This window comes from Pseudorca crassidens, unplaced genomic scaffold (assembly GCF_039906515.1).
Source record: "Pseudorca crassidens isolate mPseCra1 unplaced genomic scaffold, mPseCra1.hap1 Scaffold_48, whole genome shotgun sequence".
Classification (NCBI taxonomy): domain Eukaryota; kingdom Metazoa; phylum Chordata; class Mammalia; order Artiodactyla; family Delphinidae; genus Pseudorca; species Pseudorca crassidens.
In genome coordinates, this window is record NW_027136300.1 from 6,638,684 (window position 1) to 6,664,373 (window position 25,690).

The following is a 25,690-nucleotide window of genomic DNA, read 5'->3' on the forward strand; positions in this document are numbered from 1 at the left end:
TGCATAAAACCAGAGATTGAAATGAGCACAGATAAAGTTCCTTAAGCCAAATATGGAATAGACAAGAGCTACTCCTTGCTCAACGAAATGGACTCAACACCGCATATTAAATGCCTAAGAATGTACCTGACTAGTAAGTATCTTAAAACCTATGGATTGCTATGTCTCCGAAAGAGAATCAAGCATGTGTACAGGGGCATAAACACAGCAGTGATAGGATTGGAGAGGTTCGGTGAGCAAATGAAGACCCTTTGAAGTCATATTGCATGGTACCCATTCCACGGGTTTCAACTACCCAGGTTTAAGGTATTCTTCCTTCAGCTAAAACATGCATGTGGAACCTAGAGTATGATCAACCATGTGATCGGGAGACGTGTTCAAATATGTCTCAGTTTTCGTACCCTGGTACTCGGGTGCAACATTCCAGATGCTTTACTAACACCCTCCCGACTTGGAGAGTCAGTCCCTTTAACCTCCTGTTTGGCCCAGTTTGCAATTTCTGCGGAAGATGAACAGGAATAGCGAGAACCAATGAGAGACTAGCTGGAGGTGTCTGGACGGGCAAATTTAACTCTCATTTCCCACCAGGAAGAGGAATTAACCAAAGGCTCAGCGTGCCGTGCCGGAACCAGATTAGGGCCTGAAGCCATCCTGCGGTGTTGCGGCCAGCTCAAAAGAAAGCGAGTTGAAGAAAGGAGCTCAGGGGCACTGTAATTCACAAACCTGCAGAGTTATAAATGACAGCTATCGTCCAAAAATATACTGAAGTAAGGCTGCCAAGAGGACTTGAAAGCAGGGCAGAATTGCAGGAAACCGATTTCAGGAGGCAGACTGGAATTGCATTGAAAGCATAGGAAAAGAGGCAGAACGTCCACAATGATGCACTTGGCCAAAAAGGGCGTATGCGTTTTTTCCTGAATATATTCAGGAAAAAACACATACGCCCTTTTTGGCCAACCAAGCAAGCTTGCAAAGGAAATCTGCACTACAATGAAGTCTCACTTCCCCCCGGTCAAAAGGGCCATCTGAAAAAAGTGTAAAATCCAGAAAGGCAGGACAGGCCATGGAGAACTGGGAGCCTTGTTATGCTGATGGGCGGGATGTAAATTGCCAACAGACACTCGGGAGAAGTGTATGGTGTTTCCTGAAACATCTAAAAAACAAAGCAACAGAGCCTAGGGCACTTCCACTTATGGTCCTATAGCTTAGGGAAATTAAAATCAAAAAGACACAGCCACCCCAAACATTGGGACGCCTCTGTTTACAAGAACCTCGTTTACAGTACAAGTTCAACATCGCAGAAAGTGAAAAATGGATAAAGAAGTTGTGGTATTTACTTACAAAGCAATATCACTCAGCCATGAAATCTATGTCATCAGGCCCTTAGCAGCACAATGAGTGGATTCAGGTATGATGATTCTAACTGAAATAAGTCACACAGAAAAAGAAACATCATAAGATATCAGTAATACACAGAATGTAAACTTGGCTCCACAGGAACTGAATTACAGAACAGAACAGGGTCTCAAATTTAGAAAACCAACTTATGCTTGCTTAAGGGGAAAGGTGAGTTGGGGTGCTGCATAAAACCAGAGATTGAAATGAGCACAGATAAAGTTCCTTAAGCCAAATATGGAATAGACAAGAGCTACTCCTTGCTCAACGAAATGGACTCAACACCCCATATTAAGCGCCTAAGAATGTACCTGACTAGTAAGTATCTTAAAACCTATGGATTGCTATATCTCCAAAAGAGAATCAAGCGTGTGTCCAGGGGCATAAATGCAGCAGTGATAGGATTGGAGAGGTTCGGTGAGCAAACAAAGACCCTTTGAAGTCATATTGCATGGTACCCATTCCACGGGTCTCAACTCTCCAGGTTTCAGGGATTCTTCCTTCAGCTAAAACATGCATGTGGAACCTAGAGTATGATCAACCATGTGATCGGGAAACGTGTTCAAATATGTCTCAGTTCTCGTACCCTGGTACTTGGGTGCAACATTCCAGACGCTTTACTAACACCCTCCCGACTTGGAGAGTCAGTCCCTTTAACCTCCTGTTTGGCCCAGTTTGCAATTTCTGCGGAAGATGAACAGGAATAGCGAGAACCAATGAGAGACTAGCTGGAGGTGTCTGGACGGGCAAATTTAACTCTCATTTCCCACCAGGAAGAGGAATTAACCAAAGGCTCAGCGTGCCGTGCCGGAACCAGATTAGGGCCTGAAGCCATCCTGCGGTGTTGCGGCCAGCTCAAAAGAAAGCGAGTTGAAGAAAGGAGCTCAGGGGCACTGTAATTCACAAACCTGCAGAGTTATAAATGACAGCTATCGTCCAAAAATATACTGAAGTAAGGCTGCCAAGAGGACTTGAAAGCGGGGCAGAATTGCAGGAAACCGATTTCAGGAGGCAGACTGGAATTGCATTGAAAGCATAGGAAAAGAGGCAGAACGTCCACAATGATGCACTTGGCCAAAAAGGGCGTATGCGTTTTTTCCTGAATATATTCAGGAAAAAACGCATACGCCCTTTTTGGCCAACCAAGCAAGCTTGCAAAGGAAATCTGCACTACAATGAAGTCTCACTTCCCCCCGGTCAAAAGGGCCATCTGAAAAAAGTGTAAAATCCAGAAAGGCAGGACAGGCCATGGAGAACTGGGAGCCTTGTTATGCTGATGGGCGGGATGTAAATTGCCAACAGACACTCGGGAGAAGTGTATGGTGTTTCCTGAAACATCTAAGAAACAAAGCAACAGAGCCTAGGGCACTTCCACTTATGGTCCTATAGCTTAGGGAAATTAAAATCAAAAAGACACAGCCACCCCAAAGTTTGGGACGCCTCTGTTTACAAGAACCTCGTTTAGCGTACAAGTTCAACATCGCAGAAAGTGAAAAATGGATAAAGAAGTTGTGGTATTTACTTACAAAGCAATATCACTCAGCAATGAAATCTATGTCATCAGGCCCTTAGCAGCACAATGAGTGGATTCAGGTATGATGATTCTAACTGAAATAAGTCACACAGAAAAAGAAACATCATAAGATATCAGTAATACACGGAATGTAAACTTGGCTACACAGGAACTGAATTACAGAACAGAACAGGGTCTCAAATTTAGAAAACCAACTTATGCTTGCTTAAGGGGAAAGGTGAGTTGGGGTGCTGCATAAAACCAGAGATTGAAATGAGCACAGATAAAGTTCCTTAAGCCAAATATGGAATAGACAAGAGCTACTCCTTGCTCAACGAAATGGACTCAACACCGCATATTAAACGCCTAAGAATGTACCTGACTAGTAAGTATCTTAAAACCTATGGATTGCTATGTCTCCGAAAGAGAATCAAGCATGTGTACAGGGGCATAAACGCAGCAGTGATAGGATTGGAGAGGTTCGGTGAGCAAATGAAGACCCTTTGAAGTCATATTGCATGGTACCCATTCCACGGGTTTCAACTACCCAGGTTTAAGGTATTCTTCCTTCAGCTAAAACATGCATGTGGAACCTAGAGTATGATCAACCATGTGATCGGGAGACGTGTTCAAATATGTCTCAGTTTTCGTACCCTGGTACTCGGGTGCAACATTCCAGACGCTTTACTAACACCCTCCCGACTTGGAGAGTCAGTCCCTTTAACCTCCTGTTTGGCCCAGTTTGCAATTTCTGCGGAAGATGAACAGGAATAGCGAGAACCAATGAGAGACTAGCTGGAGGTGTCTGGACGGGCAAATTTAACTCTCATTTCCCACCAGGAAGAGGAATTAACCAAAGGCTCAGCGTGCCGTGCCGGAACCAGATTAGGGCCTGAAGCCATCCTGCGGTGTTGCGGCCAGCTCAAAAGAAAGCGAGTTGAAGAAAGGAGCTCAGGGGCACTGTAATTCACAAACCTGCAGAGTTATAAATGACAGCTATCGTCCAAAAATATACTGAAGTAAGGCTGCCAAGAGGACTTGAAAGCGGGGCAGAATTGCAGGAAACCGATTTCAGGAGGTAGACTGGAATTGCATTGAAAGCATAGGAAAAGAGGCAGAACGTCCACAATGATGCACTTGGCCAAAAAGGGCGTATGCGTTTTTTCCTGAATATATTCAGGAAAAAACGCATACGCCCTTTTTGGCCAACCAAGCAAGCTTGCAAAGGAAATCTGCACTACAATGAAGTCTCACTTCCCCCCGGTCAAAAGGGCCATCTGAAAAAAGTGTAAAATCCAGAAAGGCAGGACAGGCCATGGAGAACTGGGAGCCTTGTTATGCTGATGGGCGGGATGTAAATTGCCAACAGACACTCGGGAGAAGTGTATGGTGTTTCCTGAAACATCTAAAAAACAAAGCAACAGAGCTTAGGGCACTTCCACTTATGGTCCTATAGCTTAGGGAAATTAAAATCAAAAAGACACAGCCACCCCAAAGTTTGGGACGCCTCTGTTTACAAGAACCTCATTTACAGTACAAGTTCAACATCGCAGAAAGTGAAAAATGGATAAAGAAGTTTTGGTATTTACTTACAAAGCAATATCACTCAGCAATGAAATCTATGTCATCAGGCCCTTAGCAGCACAATGAGTGGATTCAGGTATGATGATTCTAACTGAAATAAGTCACACAGAAAAAGAAACATCATAAGATATCAGTAATACACGGAATGTAAACTTGGCTACACAGGAACTGAATTACAGAACAGAACAGGGTCTCAAATTTAGAAAACCAACTTATGCTTGCTTAAGGGTAAAGGTGAGTTGGGGTGCTGCATAAAACCAGAGATTGAAATGAACACAGATAAAGTTCCTTAAGCCAAATATGGAATAGACAAGAGCTACTCCTTGCTCAACGAAATGGACTCAACACCGCATATTAAATGCCTAAGAATGTACCAGACTAGTAAGTATCTTAAAACCTATGGATTGCTATGTCTCCGAAAGAGAATCAAGCATGTGTACAGGGGCATAAACGCAGCAGTGATAGGATTGGAGAGGTTCGGTGAGCAAATGAAGACCCTTTGAAGTCATATTGCATGGTACCCATTCCACGGGTTTCAACTACCCAGGTTTAAGGTATTCTTCCTTCAGCTAAAACATGCATGTGGAACCTAGAGTATGATCCACCATGTGATCGGGAGACGTGTTCAAATATGTCTCAGTTTTCGTACCCTGGTACTCGGGTGCAACATTCCAGACGCTTTACTAACACCCTCCCGACTTGGAGAGTCAGTCCCTTTAACCTCCTGTTTGGCCCAGTTTGCAATTTCTGCGGAAGATGAACAGGAATAGCGAGAACCAATGAGAGACTAGCTGGAGGTGTCTGGACGGGCAAATTTAACTCTCATTTCCCACCAGGAAGAGGAATTAACCAAAGGCTCAGCGTGCCGTGCCGGAACCAGATTAGGGCCTGAAGCCATCCTGCGGTGTTGCGGCCAGCTCAAAAGAAAGCGAGTTGAAGAAAGGAGCTCAGGGGCACTGTAATTCACAAACCTGCAGAGTTATAAATGACAGCTATCGTCCAAAAATATACTGAAGTAAGGCTGCCAAGAGGACTTGAAAGCGGGGCAGAATTGCAGGAAACCGATTTCAGGAGGCAGACTGGAATTGCATTGAAAGCATAGGAAAAGAGGCAGAACGTCCACAATGATGCACTTGGCCAAAAAGGGCGTATGCGTTTTTTCCTGAATATATTCAGGAAAAAACGCATACGCCCTTTTTGGCCAACCAAGCAAGCTTGCAAAGGAAATCTGCACTACAATGAAGTCTCACTTCCCCCCGGTCAAAAGGGCCATCTGAAAAAAGTGTAAAATCCAGAAAGGCAGGACAGGCCATGGAGAACTGGGAGCCTTGTTATGCTGATGGGCGGGATGTAAATTGCCAACAGACACTCGGGAGAAGTGTATGGTGTTTCCTGAAACATCTAAGAAACAAAGCAACAGAGCCTAGGGCACTTCCACTTATGGTCCTATAGCTTAGGGAAATTAAAATCAAAAAGACACAGCCACCCCAAAGTTTGGGACGCCTCTGTTTACAAGAACCTCGTTTACAGTACAAGTTCAACATCGCAGAAAGTGAAAAATGGATAAAGAAGTTGTGGTATTTACTTACAAAGCAATATCACTCAGCAATGAAATCTATGTCATCAGGCCCTTAGCAGCACAATGAGTGGATTCAGGTATGATGATTCTAACTGAAATAAGTCACACAGAAAAAGAAACATCATAAGATATCAGTAATACACGGAATGTAAACTTGGCTACACAGGAACTGAATTACAGAACAGAACAGGGTCTCAAATTTAGAAAACCAACTTATGCTTGCTTAAGGGGAAAGGTGAGTTGGGGTGCTGCATAAAACCAGAGATTGAAATGAGCACAGATAAAGTTCCTTAAGCCAAATATGGAATAGACAAGAGCTACTCCTTGCTCAACGAAATGGACTCAACACCGCATATTAAATGCCTAAGAATGTACCTGACTAGTAAGTATCTTAAAACCTATGGATTGCTATGTCTCCGAAAGAGAATCAAGCATGTGTACAGGGGCATAAACGCAGCAGTGATAGGATTGGAGAGGTTCGGTGAGCAAATGAAGACCCTTTGAAGTCATATTGCATGGTACCCATTCCACGGGTTTCAACTACCCAGGTTTAAGGTATTCTTCCTTCAGCTAAAACATGCATGTGGAACCTAGAGTATGATCAACCATGTGATCGGGAGACGTGTTCAAATATGTCTCAGTTTTCGTACCCTGGTACTCGGGTGCAACATTCCAGACGCTTTACTAACACCCTCCCGACTTGGAGAGTCAGTCCCTTTAACCTCCTGTTTGGCCCAGTTTGCAATTTCTGCGGAAGATGAACAGGAATAGCGAGAACCAATGAGAGACTAGCTGGAGGTGTCTGGACGGGCAAATTTAACTCTCATTTCCCACCAGGAAGAGGAATTAACCAAAGGCTCAGCGTGCCGTGCCGGAACCAGATTAGGGCCTGAAGCCATCCTGCGGTGTTGCGGCCAGCTCAAAAGAAAGCGAGTTGAAGAAAGGAGCTCAGGGGCACTGTAATTCACAAACCTGCAGAGTTATAAATGACAGCTATCGTCCAAAAATATACTGAAGTAAGGCTGCCAAGAGGACTTGAAAGCGGGGCAGAATTGCAGGAAACCGATTTCAGGAGGCAGACTGGAATTGCATTGAAAGCATAGGAAAAGAGGCAGAACGTCCACAATGATGCACTTGGCCAAAAAGGGCGTATGCGTTTTTTCCTGAATATATTCAGGAAAAAACGCATACGCCCTTTTTGGCCAACCAAGCAAGCTTGCAAAGGAAATCTGCACTACAATGAAGTCTCACTTCCTCCCGGTCAAAAGGGCCATCTGAAAAAAGTGTAAAATCCAGAAAGACAGGACAGGCCATGGAGAACTGGGAGCCTTGTTATGCTGATGGGCGGGATGTAAATTGCCAACAGACACTCGGGAGAAGTGTATGGTGTTTCCTGAAACATCTAAAAAACAAAGCAACAGAGCCTAGGGCACTTCCACTTATGGTCCTATAGCTTAGGGAAATTAAAATCAAAAAGACACAGCCACCCCAAAGTTTGGGACGCCTCTGTTTACAAGAACCTCGTTTACAGTACAAGTTCAACATCGCAGAAAGTGAAAAATGGATAAAGAAGTTGTGGTATTTACTTACAAAGCAATATCACTCAGCAATGAAATCTATGTCATCAGGCCCTTAGCAGCACAATGAGTGGATTCAGGTATGATGATTCTAACTGAAATAAGTCACACAGAAAAAGAAACATCATAAGATATCAGTAATACACGGAATGTAAACTTGGCTACACAGGAACTGAATTACAGAACAGAACAGGGTCTCAAATTTAGAAAACCAACTTATGCTTGCTTAAGGGGAAAGGTGAGTTGGGGTGCTGCATAAAACCAGAGATTGAAATGAGCACAGATAAAGTTCCTTAAGCCAAATATGGAATAGACAAGAGCTACTCCTTGCTCAACGAAATGGACTCAACACCGCATATTAAATGCCTAAGAATGTACCTGACTAGTAAGTATCTTAAAACCTATGGATTGCTATGTCTCCGAAAGAGAATCAAGCATGTGTACAGGGGCATAAACGCAGCAGTGATAGGATTGGAGAGGTTCGGTGAGCAAATGAAGACCCTTTGAAGTCATATTGCATGGTACCCATTCCACGGGTTTCAACTACCCAGGTTTAAGGTATTCTTCCTTCAGCTAAAACATGCATGTGGAACCTAGAGTATGATCCACCATGTGATCGGGAGACGTGTTCAAATATGTCTCAGTTTTCGTACCCTGGTACTCGGGTGCAACATTCCAGACGCTTTACTAACACCCTCCCGACTTGGAGAGTCAGTCCCTTTAACCTCCTGTTTGGCCCAGTTTGCAATTTCTGCGGAAGATGAACAGGAATAGCGAGAACCAATGAGAGACTAGCTGGAGGTGTCTGGACGGGCAAATTTAACTCTCATTTCCCACCAGGAAGAGGAATTAACCAAAGGCTCAGCGTGCCGTGCCGGAACCAGATTAGGGCCTGAAGCCATCCTGCGGTGTTGCGGCCAGCTCAAAAGAAAGCGAGTTGAAGAAAGGAGCTCAGGGGCACTGTAATTCACAAACCTGCAGAGTTATAAATGACAGCTATCGTCCAAAAATATACTGAAGTAAGGCTGCCAAGAGGACTTGAAAGCGGGGCAGAATTGCAGGAAACCGATTTCAGGAGGCAGACTGGAATTGCATTGAAAGCATAGGAAAAGAGGCAGAACGTCCACAATGATGCACTTGGCCAAAAAGGGCGTATGCGTTTTTTCCTGAATATATTCAGGAAAAAACGCATACGCCCTTTTTGGCCAACCAAGCAAGCTTGCAAAGGAAATCTGCACTACAATGAAGTCTCACTTCCCCCCGGTCAAAAGGGCCATCTGAAAAAAGTGTAAAATCCAGAAAGGCAGGACAGGCCATGGAGAACTGGGAGCCTTGTTATGCTGATGGGCGGGATGTAAATTGCCAACAGACACTCGGGAGAAGTGTATGGTGTTTCCTGAAACATCTAAGAAACAAAGCAACAGAGCCTAGGGCACTTCCACTTATGGTCCTATAGCTTAGGGAAATTAAAATCAAAAAGACACAGCCACCCCAAAGTTTGGGACGCCTCTGTTTACAAGAACCTCGTTTACAGTACAAGTTCAACATCGCAGAAAGTGAAAAATGGATAAAGAAGTTGTGGTATTTACTTACAAAGCAATATCACTCAGCAATGAAATCTATGTCATCAGGCCCTTAGCAGCACAATGAGTGGATTCAGGTATGATGATTCTAACTGAAATAAGTCACACAGAAAAAGAAACATCATAAGATATCAGTAATACACGGAATGTAAACTTGGCTACACAGGAACTGAATTACAGAACAGAACAGGGTCTCAAATTTAGAAAACCAACTTATGCTTGCTTAAGGGGAAAGGTGAGTTGGGGTGCTGCATAAAACCAGAGATTGAAATGAGCACAGATAAAGTTCCTTAAGCCAAATATGGAATAGACAAGAGCTACTCCTTGCTCAACGAAATGGACTCAACACCGCATATTAAATGCCTAAGAATGTACCTGACTAGTAAGTATCTTAAAACCTATGGATTGCTATGTCTCCGAAAGAGAATCAAGCATGTGTACAGGGGCATAAACGCAGCAGTGATAGGATTGGAGAGGTTCGGTGAGCAAATGAAGACCCTTTGAAGTCATATTGCATGGTACCCATTCCACGGGTTTCAACTACCCAGGTTTAAGGTATTCTTCCTTCAGCTAAAACATGCATGTGGAACCTAGAGTATGATCAACCATGTGATCGGGAGACGTGTTCAAATATGTCTCAGTTTTCGTACCCTGGTACTCGGGTGCAACATTCCAGACGCTTTACTAACACCCTCCCGACTTGGAGAGTCAGTCCCTTTAACCTCCTGTTTGGCCCAGTTTGCAATTTCTGCGGAAGATGAACAGGAATAGCGAGAACCAATGAGAGACTAGCTGGAGGTGTCTGGACGGGCAAATTTAACTCTCATTTCCCACCAGGAAGAGGAATTAACCAAAGGCTCAGCGTGCCGTGCCGGAACCAGATTAGGGCCTGAAGCCATCCTGCGGTGTTGCGGCCAGCTCAAAAGAAAGCGAGTTGAAGAAAGGAGCTCAGGGGCACTGTAATTCACAAACCTGCAGAGTTATAAATGACAGCTATCGTCCAAAAATATACTGAAGTAAGGCTGCCAAGAGGACTTGAAAGCGGGGCAGAATTGCAGGAAACCGATTTCAGGAGGCAGACTGGAATTGCATTGAAAGCATAGGAAAAGAGGCAGAACGTCCACAATGATGCACTTGGCCAAAAAGGGCGTATGCGTTTTTTCCTGAATATATTCAGGAAAAAACGCATACGCCCTTTTTGGCCAACCAAGCAAGCTTGCAAAGGAAATCTGCACTACAATGAAGTCTCACTTCCTCCCGGTCAAAAGGGCCATCTGAAAAAAGTGTAAAATCCAGAAAGACAGGACAGGCCATGGAGAACTGGGAGCCTTGTTATGCTGATGGGCGGGATGTAAATTGCCAACAGACACTCGGGAGAAGTGTATGGTGTTTCCTGAAACATCTAAAAAACAAAGCAACAGAGCCTAGGGCACTTCCACTTATGGTCCTATAGCTTAGGGAAATTAAAATCAAAAAGACACAGCCACCCCAAAGTTTGGGACGCCTCTGTTTACAAGAACCTCGTTTACAGTACAAGTTCAACATCGCAGAAAGTGAAAAATGGATAAAGAAGTTGTGGTATTTACTTACAAAGCAATATCACTCAGCAATGAAATCTATGTCATCAGGCCCTTAGCAGCACAATGAGTGGATTCAGGTATGATGATTCTAACTGAAATAAGTCACACAGAAAAAGAAACATCATAAGATATCAGTAATACACGGAATGTAAACTTGGCTACACAGGAACTGAATTACAGAACAGAACAGGGTCTCAAATTTAGAAAACCAACTTATGCTTGCTTAAGGGGAAAGGTGAGTTGGGGTGCTGCATAAAACCAGAGATTGAAATGAGCACAGATAAAGTTCCTTAAGCCAAATATGGAATAGACAAGAGCTACTCCTTGCTCAACGAAATGGACTCAACACCGCATATTAAATGCCTAAGAATGTACCTGACTAGTAAGTATCTTAAAACCTATGGATTGCTATGTCTCCGAAAGAGAATCAAGCATGTGTACAGGGGCATAAACGCAGCAGTGATAGGATTGGAGAGGTTCGGTGAGCAAATGAAGACCCTTTGAAGTCATATTGCATGGTACCCATTCCACGGGTTTCAACTACCCAGGTTTAAGGTATTCTTCCTTCAGCTAAAACATGCATGTGGAACCTAGAGTATGATCAACCATGTGATCGGGAGATGTGTTCAAATATGTCTCAGTTTTCGTACCCTGGTACTCGGGTGCAACATTCCAGATGCTTTACTAACACCCTCCCGACTTGGAGAGTCAGTCCCTTTAACCTCCTGTTTGGCCCAGTTTGCAATTTCTGCGGAAGATGAACAGGAATAGCGAGAACCAATGAGAGACTAGCTGGAGGTGTCTGGACGGGCAAATTTAACTCTCATTTCCCACCAGGAAGAGGAATTAACCAAAGGCTCAGCGTGCCGTGCCGGAACCAGATTAGGGCCTGAAGCCATCCTGCGGTGTTGCGGCCAGCTCAAAAGAAAGCGAGTTGAAGAAAGGAGCTCAGGGGCACTGTAATTCACAAACCTGCAGAGTTATAAATGACAGCTATCGTCCAAAAATATACTGAAGTAAGGCTGCCAAGAGGACTTGAAAGCGGGGCAGAATTGCAGGAAACCGATTTCAGGAGGCAGACTGGAATTGCATTGAAAGCATAGGAAAAGAGGCAGAACGTCCACAATGATGCACTTGGCCAAAAAGGGCGTATGCGTTTTTTCCTGAATATATTCAGGAAAAAACGCATACGCCCTTTTTGGCCAACCAAGCAAGCTTGCAAAGGAAATCTGCACTACAATGAAGTCTCACTTCCCCCCGGTCAAAAGGGCCATCTGAAAAAAGTGTAAAATCCAGAAAGGCAGGACAGGCCATGGAGAACTGGGAGCCTTGTTATGCTGATGGGCGGGATGTAAATTGCCAACAGACACTCGGGAGAAGTGTATGGTGTTTCCTGAAACATCTAAAAAACAAAGCAACAGAGCCTAGGGCACTTCCACTTATGGTCCTATAGCTTAGGGAAATTAAAATCAAAAAGACACAGCCACCCCAAAGTTTGGGACGCCTCTGTTTACAAGAACCTCGTTTACAGTACAAGTTCAACATCGCAGAAAGTGAAAAATGGATAAAGAAGTTGTGGTATTTACTTACAAAGCAATATCACTCAGCAATGAAATCTATGTCATCAGGCCCTTAGCAGCACAATGAGTGGATTCAGGTATGATGATTCTAACTGAAATAAGTCACACAGAAAAAGAAACATCATAAGATATCAGTAATACACGGAATGTAAACTTGGCTACACAGGAACTGAATTACAGAACAGAACAGGGTCTCAAATTTAGAAAACCAACTTATGCTTGCTTAAGGGGAAAGGTGAGTTGGGGTGCTGCATAAAACCAGAGATTGAAATGAGCACAGATAAAGTTCCTTAAGCCAAATATGGAATAGACAAGAGCTACTCCTTGCTCAACGAAATGGACTCAACACCGCATATTAAATGCCTAAGAATGTACCTGACTAGTAAGTATCTTAAAACCTATGGATTGCTATGTCTCCGAAAGAGAATCAAGCATGTGTACAGGGGCATAAACGCAGCAGTGATAGGATTGGAGAGGTTCGGTGAGCAAATGAAGACCCTTTGAAGTCATATTGCATGGTACCCATTCCACGGGTTTCAACTACCCAGGTTTAAGGTATTCTTCCTTCAGCTAAAACATGCATGTGGAACCTAGAGTATGATCAACCATGTGATCGGGAGACGTGTTCAAATATGTCTCAGTTTTCGTACCCTGGTACTCGGGTGCAACATTCCAGACGCTTTACTAACACCCTCCCGACTTGGAGAGTCAGTCCCTTTAACCTCCTGTTTGGCCCAGTTTGCAATTTCTGCGGAAGATGAACAGGAATAGCGAGAACCAATGAGAGACTAGCTGGAGGTGTCTGGACGGGCAAATTTAACTCTCATTTCCCACCAGGAAGAGGAATTAACCAAAGGCTCAGCGTGCCGTGCCGGAACCAGATTAGGGCCTGAAGCCATCCTGCGGTGTTGCGGCCAGCTCAAAAGAAAGCGAGTTGAAGAAAGGAGCTCAGGGGCACTGTAATTCACAAACCTGCAGAGTTATAAATGACAGCTATCGTCCAAAAATATACTGAAGTAAGGCTGCCAAGAGGACTTGAAAGCGGGGCAGAATTGCAGGAAACCGATTTCAGGAGGCAGACTGGAATTGCATTGAAAGCATAGGAAAAGAGGCAGAACGTCCACAATGATGCACTTGGCCAAAAAGGGCGTATGCGTTTTTTCCTGAATATATTCAGGAAAAAACGCATACGCCCTTTTTGGCCAACCAAGCAAGCTTGCAAAGGAAATCTGCACTACAATGAAGTCTCACTTCCTCCCGGTCAAAAGGGCCATCTGAAAAAAGTGTAAAATCCAGAAAGACAGGACAGGCCATGGAGAACTGGGAGCCTTGTTATGCTGATGGGCGGGATGTAAATTGCCAACAGACACTCGGGAGAAGTGTATGGTGTTTCCTGAAACATCTAAAAAACAAAGCAACAGAGCCTAGGGCACTTCCACTTATGGTCCTATAGCTTAGGGAAATTAAAATCAAAAAGACACAGCCACCCCAAAGTTTGGGACGCCTCTGTTTACAAGAACCTCGTTTACAGTACAAGTTCAACATCGCAGAAAGTGAAAAATGGATAAAGAAGTTGTGGTATTTACTTACAAAGCAATATCACTCAGCAATGAAATCTATGTCATCAGGCCCTTAGCAGCACAATGAGTGGATTCAGGTATGATGATTCTAACTGAAATAAGTCACACAGAAAAAGAAACATCATAAGATATCAGTAATACACGGAATGTAAACTTGGCTACACAGGAACTGAATTACAGAACAGAACAGGGTCTCAAATTTAGAAAACCAACTTATGCTTGCTTAAGGGGAAAGGTGAGTTGGGGTGCTGCATAAAACCAGAGATTGAAATGAGCACAGATAAAGTTCCTTAAGCCAAATATGGAATAGACAAGAGCTACTCCTTGCTCAACGAAATGGACTCAACACCGCATATTAAATGCCTAAGAATGTACCTGACTAGTAAGTATCTTAAAACCTATGGATTGCTATGTCTCCGAAAGAGAATCAAGCATGTGTACAGGGGCATAAACGCAGCAGTGATAGGATTGGAGAGGTTCGGTGAGCAAATGAAGACCCTTTGAAGTCATATTGCATGGTACCCATTCCACGGGTTTCAACTACCCAGGTTTAAGGTATTCTTCCTTCAGCTAAAACATGCATGTGGAACCTAGAGTATGATCAACCATGTGATCGGGAGATGTGTTCAAATATGTCTCAGTTTTCGTACCCTGGTACTCGGGTGCAACATTCCAGATGCTTTACTAACACCCTCCCGACTTGGAGAGTCAGTCCCTTTAACCTCCTGTTTGGCCCAGTTTGCAATTTCTGCGGAAGATGAACAGGAATAGCGAGAACCAATGAGAGACTAGCTGGAGGTGTCTGGACGGGCAAATTTAACTCTCATTTCCCACCAGGAAGAGGAATTAACCAAAGGCTCAGCGTGCCGTGCCGGAACCAGATTAGGGCCTGAAGCCATCCTGCGGTGTTGCGGCCAGCTCAAAAGAAAGCGAGTTGAAGAAAGGAGCTCAGGGGCACTGTAATTCACAAACCTGCAGAGTTATAAATGACAGCTATCGTCCAAAAATATACTGAAGTAAGGCTGCCAAGAGGACTTGAAAGCAGGGCAGAATTGCAGGAAACCGATTTCAGGAGGCAGACTGGAATTGCATTGAAAGCATAGGAAAAGAGGCAGAACGTCCACAATGATGCACTTGGCCAAAAAGGGCGTATGCGTTTTTTCCTGAATATATTCAGGAAAAAACGCATACGCCCTTTTTGGCCAACCAAGCAAGCTTGCAAAGGAAATCTGCACTACAATGAAGTCTCACTTCCCCCCGGTCAAAAGGGCCATCTGAAAAAAGTGTAAAATCCAGAAAGGCAGGACAGGCCATGGAGAACTGGGAGCCTTGTTATGCTGATGGGCGGGATGTAAATTGCCAACAGACACTCGGGAGAAGTGTATGGTGTTTCCTGAAACATCTAAAAAACAAAGCAACAGAGCCTAGGGCACTTCCACTTATGGTCCTATAGCTTAGGGAAATTAAAATCAAAAAGACACAGCCACCCCAAAGTTTGGGACGCCTCTGTTTACAAGAACCTCGTTTACAGTACAAGTTCAACATCGCAGAAAGTGAAAAATGGATAAAGAAGTTGTGGTATTTACTTACAAAGCAATATCACTCAGCAATGAAATCTATGTCATCAGGCCCTTAGCAGCACAATGAGTGGATTCAGGTATGATGATTCTAACTGAAATAAGTCACACAGAAAAAGAAACATCATAAGATATCAGTAATACACGGAATGTAAACTTGGCTACACAGGAACTGAATTACAGAACAGAACAGGGTCTCAAATTTAGAAAACCAACTTATGCTTGCTTAAGGGGAAAGGTGAGTTGGGGTGCTGCATAAAACCAGAGATTGAAATGAGCACAGATAAAGTTCCTTAAGCCAAATATGGAATAGACAAGAGCTACTCCTTGCTCAACGAAATGGACTCAACACCGCATATTAAATGCCTAAGAATGTACCTGACTAGTAAGTATCTTAAAACCTATGGATTGCTATGTCTCCGAAAGAGAATCAAGCATGTGTACAGGGGCATAAATGCAGCAGTGATAGGATTGGAGAGGTTCGGTGAGCAAATGAAGACCCTTTGAAGTCATATTGCATGGTACCCATTCCACGGGTTTCAACTACCCAGGTTTAAGGTATTCTTCCTTCAGCTAAAACATGCATGTGGAACCTAGAGTATGATCAACCATGTGATCGGGAGACGTGTTCAAATATGTCTCAGTTTTCGTACCCTGGTACTCGGGTGCAACATTCCAGACGCTTTACTAACACCCTCCCGACTTGGAGAGTCAGTCCCTTTAACCTCCTGTTTGGCCCAGTTTGCAATTTCTGCGGAAGATGAACAGGAATAGCGAGAACCAATGAGAGACTAGCTGGAGGTGTCTGGACGGGCAAATTTAACTCTCATTTCCCACCAGGAAGAGGAATTAACCAAAGGCTCAGCGTGCCGTGCCGGAACCAGATTAGGGCCTGAAGCCATCCTGCGGTGTTGCGGCCAGCTCAAAAGAAAGCGAGTTGAAGAAAGGAGCTCAGGGGCACTGTAATTCACAAACCTGCAGAGTTATAAATGACAGCTATCGTCCAAAAATATACTGAAGTAAGGCTGCCAAGAGGACTTGAAAGCGGGGCAGAATTGCAGGAAACCGATTTCAGGAGGCAGACTGGAATTGCATTGAAAGCATAGGAAAAGAGGCAGAACGTCCACAATGATGCACTTGGCCAAAAAGGGCGTATGTGTTTTTTCCTGAATATATTCAGGAAAAAACGCATACGCCCTTTTTGGCCAACCAAGCAAGCTTGCAAAGGAAATCTGCACTACAATGAAGTCTCACTTCCCCCCGGTCAAAAGGGCCATCTGAAAAAAGTGTAAAATCCAGAAAGACAGGACAGGCCATGGAGAACTGGGAGCCTTGTTATGCTGATGGGCGGGATGTAAATTGCCAACAGACACTCGGGAGAAGTGTATGGTGTTTCCTGAAACATCTAAAAAACAAAGCAACAGAGCCTAGGGCACTTCCACTTATGGTCCTATAGCTTAGGGAAATTAAAATCAAAAAGACACAGCCACCCCAAAGTTTGGGACGCCTCTGTTTACAAGAACCTCGTTTAGCGTACAAGTTCAACATCGCAGAAAGTGAAAAATGGATAAAGAAGTTGTGGTATTTACTTACAAAGCAATATCACTCAGCAATGAAATCTATGTCATCAGGCCCTTAGCAGCACAATGAGTGGATTCAGGTATGATGATTCTAACTGAAATAAGTCACACAGAAAAAGAAACATCATAAGATATCAGTAATACACGGAATGTAAACTTGGCTACACAGGAACTGAATTACAGAACAGAACAGGGTCTCAAATTTAGAAAACCAACTTATGCTTGCTTAAGGGGAAAGGTGAGTTGGGGTGCTGCATAAAACCAGAGATTGAAATGAGCACAGATAAAGTTCCTTAAGCCAAATATGGAATAGACAAGAGCTACTCCTTGCTCAACGAAATGGACTCAACACCGCATATTAAATGCCTAAGAATGTACCTGACTAGTAAGTATCTTAAAACCTATGGATTGCTATGTCTCCGAAAGAGAATCAAGCATGTGTACAGGGGCATAAACGCAGCAGTGATAGGATTGGAGAGGTTCGGTGAGCAAATGAAGACCCTTTGAAGTCATATTGCATGGTACCCATTCCACGGGTTTCAACTACCCAGGTTTAAGGTATTCTTCCTTCAGCTAAAACATGCATGTGGAACCTAGAGTATGATCAACCATGTGATTGGGAGACGTGTTCAAATATGTCTCAGTTTTCGTACCCTGGTACTCGGGTGCAACATTCCAGACGCTTTACTAACACCCTCCCGACTTGGAGAGTCAGTCCCTTTAACCTCCTGTTTGGCCCAGTTTGCAATTTCTGCGGAAGATGAACAGGAATAGCGAGAACCAATGAGAGACTAGCTGGAGGTGTCTGGACGGGCAAATTTAACTCTCATTTCCCACCAGGAAGAGGAATTAACCAAAGGCTCAGCGTGCCGTGCCGGAACCAGATTAGGGCCTGAAGCCATCCTGCGGTGTTGCGGCCAGCTCAAAAGAAAGCGAGTTGAAGAAAGGAGCTCAGGGGCACTGTAATTCACAAACCTGCAGAGTTATAAATGACAGCTATCGTCCAAAAATATACTGAAGTAAGGCTGCCAAGAGGACTTGAAAGCGGGGCAGAATTGCAGGAAACCGATTTCAGGAGGCAGACTGGAATTGCATTGAAAGCATAGGAAAAGAGGCAGAACGTCCACAATGATGCACTTGGCCAAAAAGGGCGTATGCGTTTTTTCCTGAATATATTCAGGAAAAAACGCATACGCCCTTTTTGGCCAACCAAGCAAGCTTGCAAAGGAAATCTGCACTACAATGAAGTCTCACTTCCCCCCGGTCAAAAGGGCCATCTGAAAAAAGTGTAAAATCCAGAAAGGCAGGACAGGCCATGGAGAACTGGGAGCCTTGTTATGCTGATGGGCGGGATGTAAATTGCCAACAGACACTCGGGAGAAGTGTATGGTGTTTCCTGAAACATCTAAAAAACAAAGCAACAGAGCCTAGGGCACTTCCACTTATGGTCCTATAGCTTAGGGAAATTAAAATCAAAAAGACACAGCCACCCCAAAGTTTGGGACGCCTCTGTTTACAAGAACCTCGTTTACAGTACAAGTTCAACATCGCAGAAAGTGAAAAATGGATAAAGAAGTTGTGGTATTTACTTACAAAGCAATATCACTCAGCAATGAAATCTATGTCATCAGGCCCTTAGCAGCACAATGAGTGGATTCAGGTATGATGATTCTAACTGAAATAAGTCACACAGAAAAAGAAACATCATAAGATATCAGTAATACACGGAATGTAAACTTGGCTACACAGGAACTGAATTACAGAACAGAACAGGGTCTCAAATTTAGAAAACCAACTTATGCTTGCTTAAGGGGAAAGGTGAGTTGGGGTGCTGCATAAAACCAGAGATTGAAATGAGCACAGATAAAGTTCCTTAAGCCAAATATGGAATAGACAAGAGCTACTCCTTGCTCAACGAAATGGACTCAACACCGCATATTAAATGCCTAAGAATGTACCTGACTAGTAAGTATCTTAAAACCTATGGATTGCTATGTCTCCGAAAGAGAATCAAGCATGTGTACAGGGGCATAAACGCAGCAGTGATAGGATTGGAGAGGTTCGGTGAGCAAATGAAGACCCTTTGAAGTCATATTGCATGGTACCCATTCCACGGGTTTCAACTACCCAGGTTTAAGGTATTCTTCCTTCAGCTAAAACATGCATGTGGAACCTAGAGTATGATCAACCATGTGATCGGGAAACGTGTTCAAATATGTCTCAGTTTTCGTACCCTGGTACTCGGGTGCAACATTCCAGACGCTTTACTAACACCCTCCCGACTTGGAGAGTCAGTCCCTTTAACCTCCTGTTTGGCCCAGTTTGCAATTTCTGCGGAAGATGAACAGGAATAGCGAGAACCAATGAGAGACTAGCTGGAGGTGTCTGGACGGGCAAATTTAACTCTCATTTCCCACCAGGAAGAGGAATTAACCAAAGGCTCAGCGTGCCGTGCCGGAACCAGATTAGGGCCTGAAGCCATCCTGTGGTGTTGCGGCCAGCTCAAAAGAAAGCGAGTTGAAGAAAGGAGCTCAGGGGCACTGTAATTCACAAACCTGCAGAGTTATAAATGACAGCTATCGTCCAAAAGTATACTGAAGTAAGGCTGCCAAGAGGACTTGAAAGCGGGGCAGAATTGCAGGAAACCGATTTCAGGAGGCAGACTGGAATTGCATTGAAAGCATAGGAAAAGAGGCAGAACGTCCACAATGATGCACTTGGCCAAAAAGGGCGTATGTGTTTTTTCCTGAATATATTCAGGAAAAAACGCATACGCCCTTTTTGGCCAACCAAGCAAGCTTGCAAAGGAAATCTGCACTACAATGAAGTCTCACTTCCCCCCGGTCAAAAGGGCCATCTGAAAAAAGTGTAAAATCCAGAAAGACAGGACAGGCCATGGAGAACTGGGAGCCTTGTTATGCTGATGGGCGGGATGTAAATTGCCAACAGACACTCGGGAGAAGTGTATGGTGTTTCCTGAAACATCTAAAAAACAAAGCAACAGAGCCTAGGGCACTTCCACTTATGGTCCTATAGCTTAGGGAAATTAAAATCAAAAAGACACAGCCACCCCAAAGTTTGGGACGCCTCTGTTTACAAGAACCTCGTTTAGCGTACAAGTTCAACATCGCAGAAAGTGAAAAATGGATAAAGAAGTTGTGGTATTTACTTACAAAGCAATATCACTCAGCAATGAAATCTATGTCATCAGGCCCTTAGCAGCACAATGAGTGGATTCAGGTATGATGATTCTAACTGAAATAAGTCACACAGAAAAAGAAACATCATAAGATATCAGTAATACACGGAATGTAAACTTGGCTACACAGGAACTGAATTACAGAACAGAACAGGGTCTCAAATTTAGAAAACCAACTTATGCTTGCTTAAGGGTAAAGGTGAGTTGGGGTGCTGCATAAAACCAGAGATTGAAATGAGCACAGATAAAGTTCCTTAAGCCAAATATGGAATAGACAAGAGCTACTCCTTGCTCAACGAAATGGACTCAACACCGCATATTAAATGCCTAAGAATGTACCTGACTAGTAAGTATCTTAAAACCTATGGATTGCTATGTCTCCGAAAGAGAATCAAGCATGTGTACAGGGGCATAAACGCAGCAGTGATAGGATTGGAGAGGTTCGGTGAGCAAATGAAGACCCTTTGAAGTCATATTGCATGGTACCCATTCCACGGGTTTCAACTACCCAGGTTTAAGGTATTCTTCCTTCAGCTAAAACATGCATGTGGAACCTAGAGTATGATCAACCATGTGATCGGGAGACGTGTTCAAATATGTCTCAGTTTTCGTACCCTGGTACTCGGGTGCAACATTCCAGACGCTTTACTAACACCCTCCCGACTTGGAGAGTCAGTCCCTTTAACCTCCTGTTTGGCCCAGTTTGCAATTTCTGCGGAAGATGAACAGGAATAGCGAGAACCAATGAGAGACTAGCTGGAGGTGTCTGGACGGGCAAATTTAACTCTCATTTCCCACCAGGAAGAGGAATTAACCAAAGGCTCAGCGTGCCGTGCCGGAACCAGATTAGGGCCTGAAGCCATCCTGTGGTGTTGCGGCCAGCTCAAAAGAAAGCGAGTTGAAGAAAGGAGCTCAGGGGCACTGTAATTCACAAACCTGCAGAGTTATAAATGACAGCTATCGTCCAAAAATATACTGAAGTAAGGCTGCCAAGAGGACTTGAAAGCGGGGCAGAATTGCAGGAAACCGATTTCAGGAGGCAGACTGGAATTGCATTGAAAGCATAGGAAAAGAGGCAGAACGTCCACAATGATGCACTTGGCCAAAAAGGGCGTATGTGTTTTTTCCTGAATATATTCAGGAAAAAACGCATACGCCCTTTTTGGCCAACCAAGCAAGCTTGCAAAGGAAATCTGCACTACAATGAAGTCTCACTTCCCCCCGGTCAAAAGGGCCATCTGAAAAAAGTGTAAAATCCAGAAAGACAGGACAGGCCATGGAGAACTGGGAGCCTTGTTATGCTGATGGGCGGGATGTAAATTGCCAACAGACACTCGGGAGAAGTGTATGGTGTTTCCTGAAACATCTAAAAAACAAAGCAACAGAGCCTAGGGCACTTCCACTTATGGTCCTATAGCTTAGGGAAATTAAAATCAAAAAGACACAGCCACCCCAAAGTTTGGGACGCCTCTGTTTACAAGAACCTCGTTTAGCGTACAAGTTCAACATCGCAGAAAGTGAAAAATGGATAAAGAAGTTGTGGTATTTACTTACAAAGCAATATCACTCAGCAATGAAATCTATGTCATCAGGCCCTTAGCAGCACAATGAGTGGATTCAGGTATGATGATTCTAACTGAAATAAGTCACACAGAAAAAGAAACATCATAAGATATCAGTAATACACGGAATGTAAACTTGGCTACACAGGAACTGAATTACAGAACAGAACAGGGTCTCAAATTTAGAAAACCAACTTATGCTTGCTTAAGGGGAAAGGTGAGTTGGGGTGCTGCATAAAACCAGAGATTGAAATGAGCACAGATAAAGTTCCTTAAGCCAAATATGGAATAGACAAGAGCTACTCCTTGCTCAACGAAATGGACTCAACACCGCATATTAAATGCCTAAGAATGTACCTGACTAGTAAGTATCTTAAAACCTATGGATTGCTATGTCTCCGAAAGAGAATCAAGCATGTGTACAGGGGCATAAACGCAGCAGTGATAGGATTGGAGAGGTTCGGTGAGCAAATGAAGACCCTTTGAAGTCATATTGCATGGTACCCATTCCACGGGTTTCAACTACCCAGGTTTAAGGTATTCTTCCTTCAGCTAAAACATGCATGTGGAACCTAGAGTATGATCAACCATGTGATCGGGAGACGTGTTCAAATATGTCTCAGTTTTCGTACCCTGGTACTCGGGTGCAACATTCCAGACGCTTTACTAACACCCTCCCGACTTGGAGAGTCAGTCCCTTTAACCTCCTGTTTGGCCCAGTTTGCAATTTCTGCGGAAGATGAACAGGAATAGCGAGAACCAATGAGAGACTAGCTGGAGGTGTCTGGACGGGCAAATTTAACTCTCATTTCCCACCAGGAAGAGGAATTAACCAAAGGCTCAGCATGCCGTGCCGGAACCAGATTAGGGCCTGAAGCCATCCTGCGGTGTTGCGGCCAGCTCAAAAGAAAGCGAGTTGAAGAAAGGAGCTCAGGGGCACTGTAATTCACAAACCTGCAGAGTTATAAATGACAGCTATCGTCCAAAAATATACTGAAGTAAGGCTGCCAAGAGGACTTGAAAGCGGGGCAGAATTGCAGGAAACCGATTTCAGGAGGTAGACTGGAATTGCATTGAAAGCATAGGAAAAGAGGCAGAACGTCCACAATGATGCACTTGGCCAAAAAGGGCGTATGCGTTTTTTCCTGAATATATTCAGGAAAAAACGCATAGGCCCTTTTTGGCCAACCAAGCAAGCTTGCAAAGGAAATCTGCACTACAATGAAGTCTCACTTCCCCCCGGTCAAAAGGGCCATCTGAAAAAAGTGTAAAATCCAGAAAGGCAGGACAGGCCATGGAGAACTGGGAGCCTTGTTATGCTGACGGGCGGGATGTAAATTGCCAACAGACACTCGGGAGAAGTGTATGGTGTTTCCTGAAACATCTAAAAAACAAAGCAACAGAGCCTAGGGCACTTCCACTTATGGTCCTATAGCTTAGGGAAATTAAAATCAAAAAGACACAGCCACCCCAAAGTTTGGGATGCCTCTGTTTACAAGAACCTCGTTTAGCGTACAAGTTCAACATCGCAGAAAGTGAAAAATGGATAAAGAAGTTGTGGTATTTACTTACAAAGCAATATCACTCAGCAATGAAATCTATGTCATCAGGCCCTTAGCAGCACAATGAGTGGATTCAGGTATGATGATTCTAACTGAAATAAGTCACACAGAAAAAGAAACATCATAAGATATCAGTAATACACGGAATGTAAACTTGGCTACACAGGAACTGAATTACAGAACAGAACAGGGTCTCAAATTTAGAAAACCAACTTATGCTTGCTTAAGGGGAAAGGTGAGTTGGGGTGCTGCATAAAACCAGAGATTGAAATGAGCACAGATAAAGTTCCTTAAGCCAAATATGGAATAGACAAGAGCTACTCCTTGCTCAACGAAATGGACTCAACACCGCATATTAAATGCCTAAGAATGTACCTGACTAGTAAGTATCTTAAAACCTATGGATTGCTATGTCTCCGAAAGAGAATCAAGCATGTGTACAGGGGCATAAACGCAGCAGTGATAGGATTGGAGAGGTTCGGTGAGCAAATGAAGACCCTTTGAAGTCATATTGCATGGTACCCATTCCACGGGTTTCAACTACCCAGGTTTAAGGTATTCTTCCTTCAGCTAAAACATGCATGTGGAACCTAGAGTATGATCAACCATGTGATCGGGAGACGTGTTCAAATATGTCTCAGTTTTCGTACCCTGGTACTCGGGTGCAACATTCCAGACGCTTTACTAACACCCTCCCGACTTGGAGAGTCAGTCCCTTTAACCTCCTGTTTGGCCCAGTTTGCAATTTCTGCGGAAGATGAACAGGAATAGTGAGAACCAATGAGAGACTAGCTGGAGGTGTCTGGACGGGCAAATTTAACTCTCATTTCCCACCAGGAAGAGGAATTAACCAAAGGCTCAGCGTGCCATGCCGGAACCAGATTAGGGCCTGAAGCCATCCTGCGGTGTTGCGGCCAGCTCAAAAGAAAGCGAGTTGAAGAAAGGAGCTCAGGGGCACTGTAATTCACAAACCTGCAGAGTTATAAATGACAGCTATCGTCCAAAAATATACTGAAGTAAGGCTGCCAAGAGGACTTGAAAGCGGGGCAGAATTGCAGGAAACCGATTTCAGGAGGCAGACTGGAATTGCATTGAAAGCATAGGAAAAGAGGCAGAACGTCCACAATGATGCACTTGGCCAAAAAGGGCGTATGCGTTTTTTCCTGAATATATTCAGGAAAAAACGCATACGCCCTTTTTGGCCAACCAAGCAAGCTTGCAAAGGAAATCTGCACTACAATGAAGTCTCACTTCCCCCCGGTCAAAAGGGCCATCTGAAAAAAGTGTAAAATCCAGAAAGGCAGGACAGGCCATGGAGAACTGGGAGCCTTGTTATGCTGATGGGCGGGATGTAAATTGCCAACAGACACTCGGGAGAAGTGTATGGTGTTTCCTGAAACATCTAAAAAACAAAGCAACAGAGCCTAGGGCACTTCCACTTATGGTCCTATAGCTTAGGGAAATTAAAATCAAAAAGACACAGCCACCCCAAAGTTTGGGACGCCTCTGTTTACCAGAACCTCGTTTAGCGTACAAGTTCAACATCGCAGAAAGTGAAAAATGGATAAAGAAGTTGTGGTATTTACTTACAAAGCAATATCACTCAGCAATGAAATCTATGTCATCAGGCCCTTAGCAGCACAATGAGTGGATTCAGGTATGATGATTCTAACTGAAATAAGTCACACAGAAAAAGAAACATCATAAGATATCAGTAATACACGGAATGTAAACTTGGCTACACAGGAACTGAATTACAGAACAGAACAGGGTCTCAAATTTAGAAAACCAACTTATGCTTGCTTAAGGGGAAAGGTGAGTTGGGGTGCTGCATAAAACCAGAGATTGAAATGAGCACAGATAAAGTTCCTTAAGCCAAATATGGAATAGACAAGAGCTACTCCTTGCTCAACGAAATGGACTCAACACCGCATATTAAATGCCTAAGAATGTACCTGACTAGTAAGTATCTTAAAACCTATGGATTGCTATGTCTCCGAAAGAGAATCAAGCATGTGTACAGGGGCATAAACGCAGCAGTGATAGGATTGGAGAGGTTCGGTGAGCAAATGAAGACCCTTTGAAGTCATATTGCATGGTACCCATTCCACGGGTTTCAACTACCCAGGTTTAAGGTATTCTTCCTTCAGCTAAAACATGCATGTGGAACCTAGAGTATGATCAACCATGTGATCGGGAGACGTGTTCAAATATGTCTCTGTTTTCGTACCCTGGTACT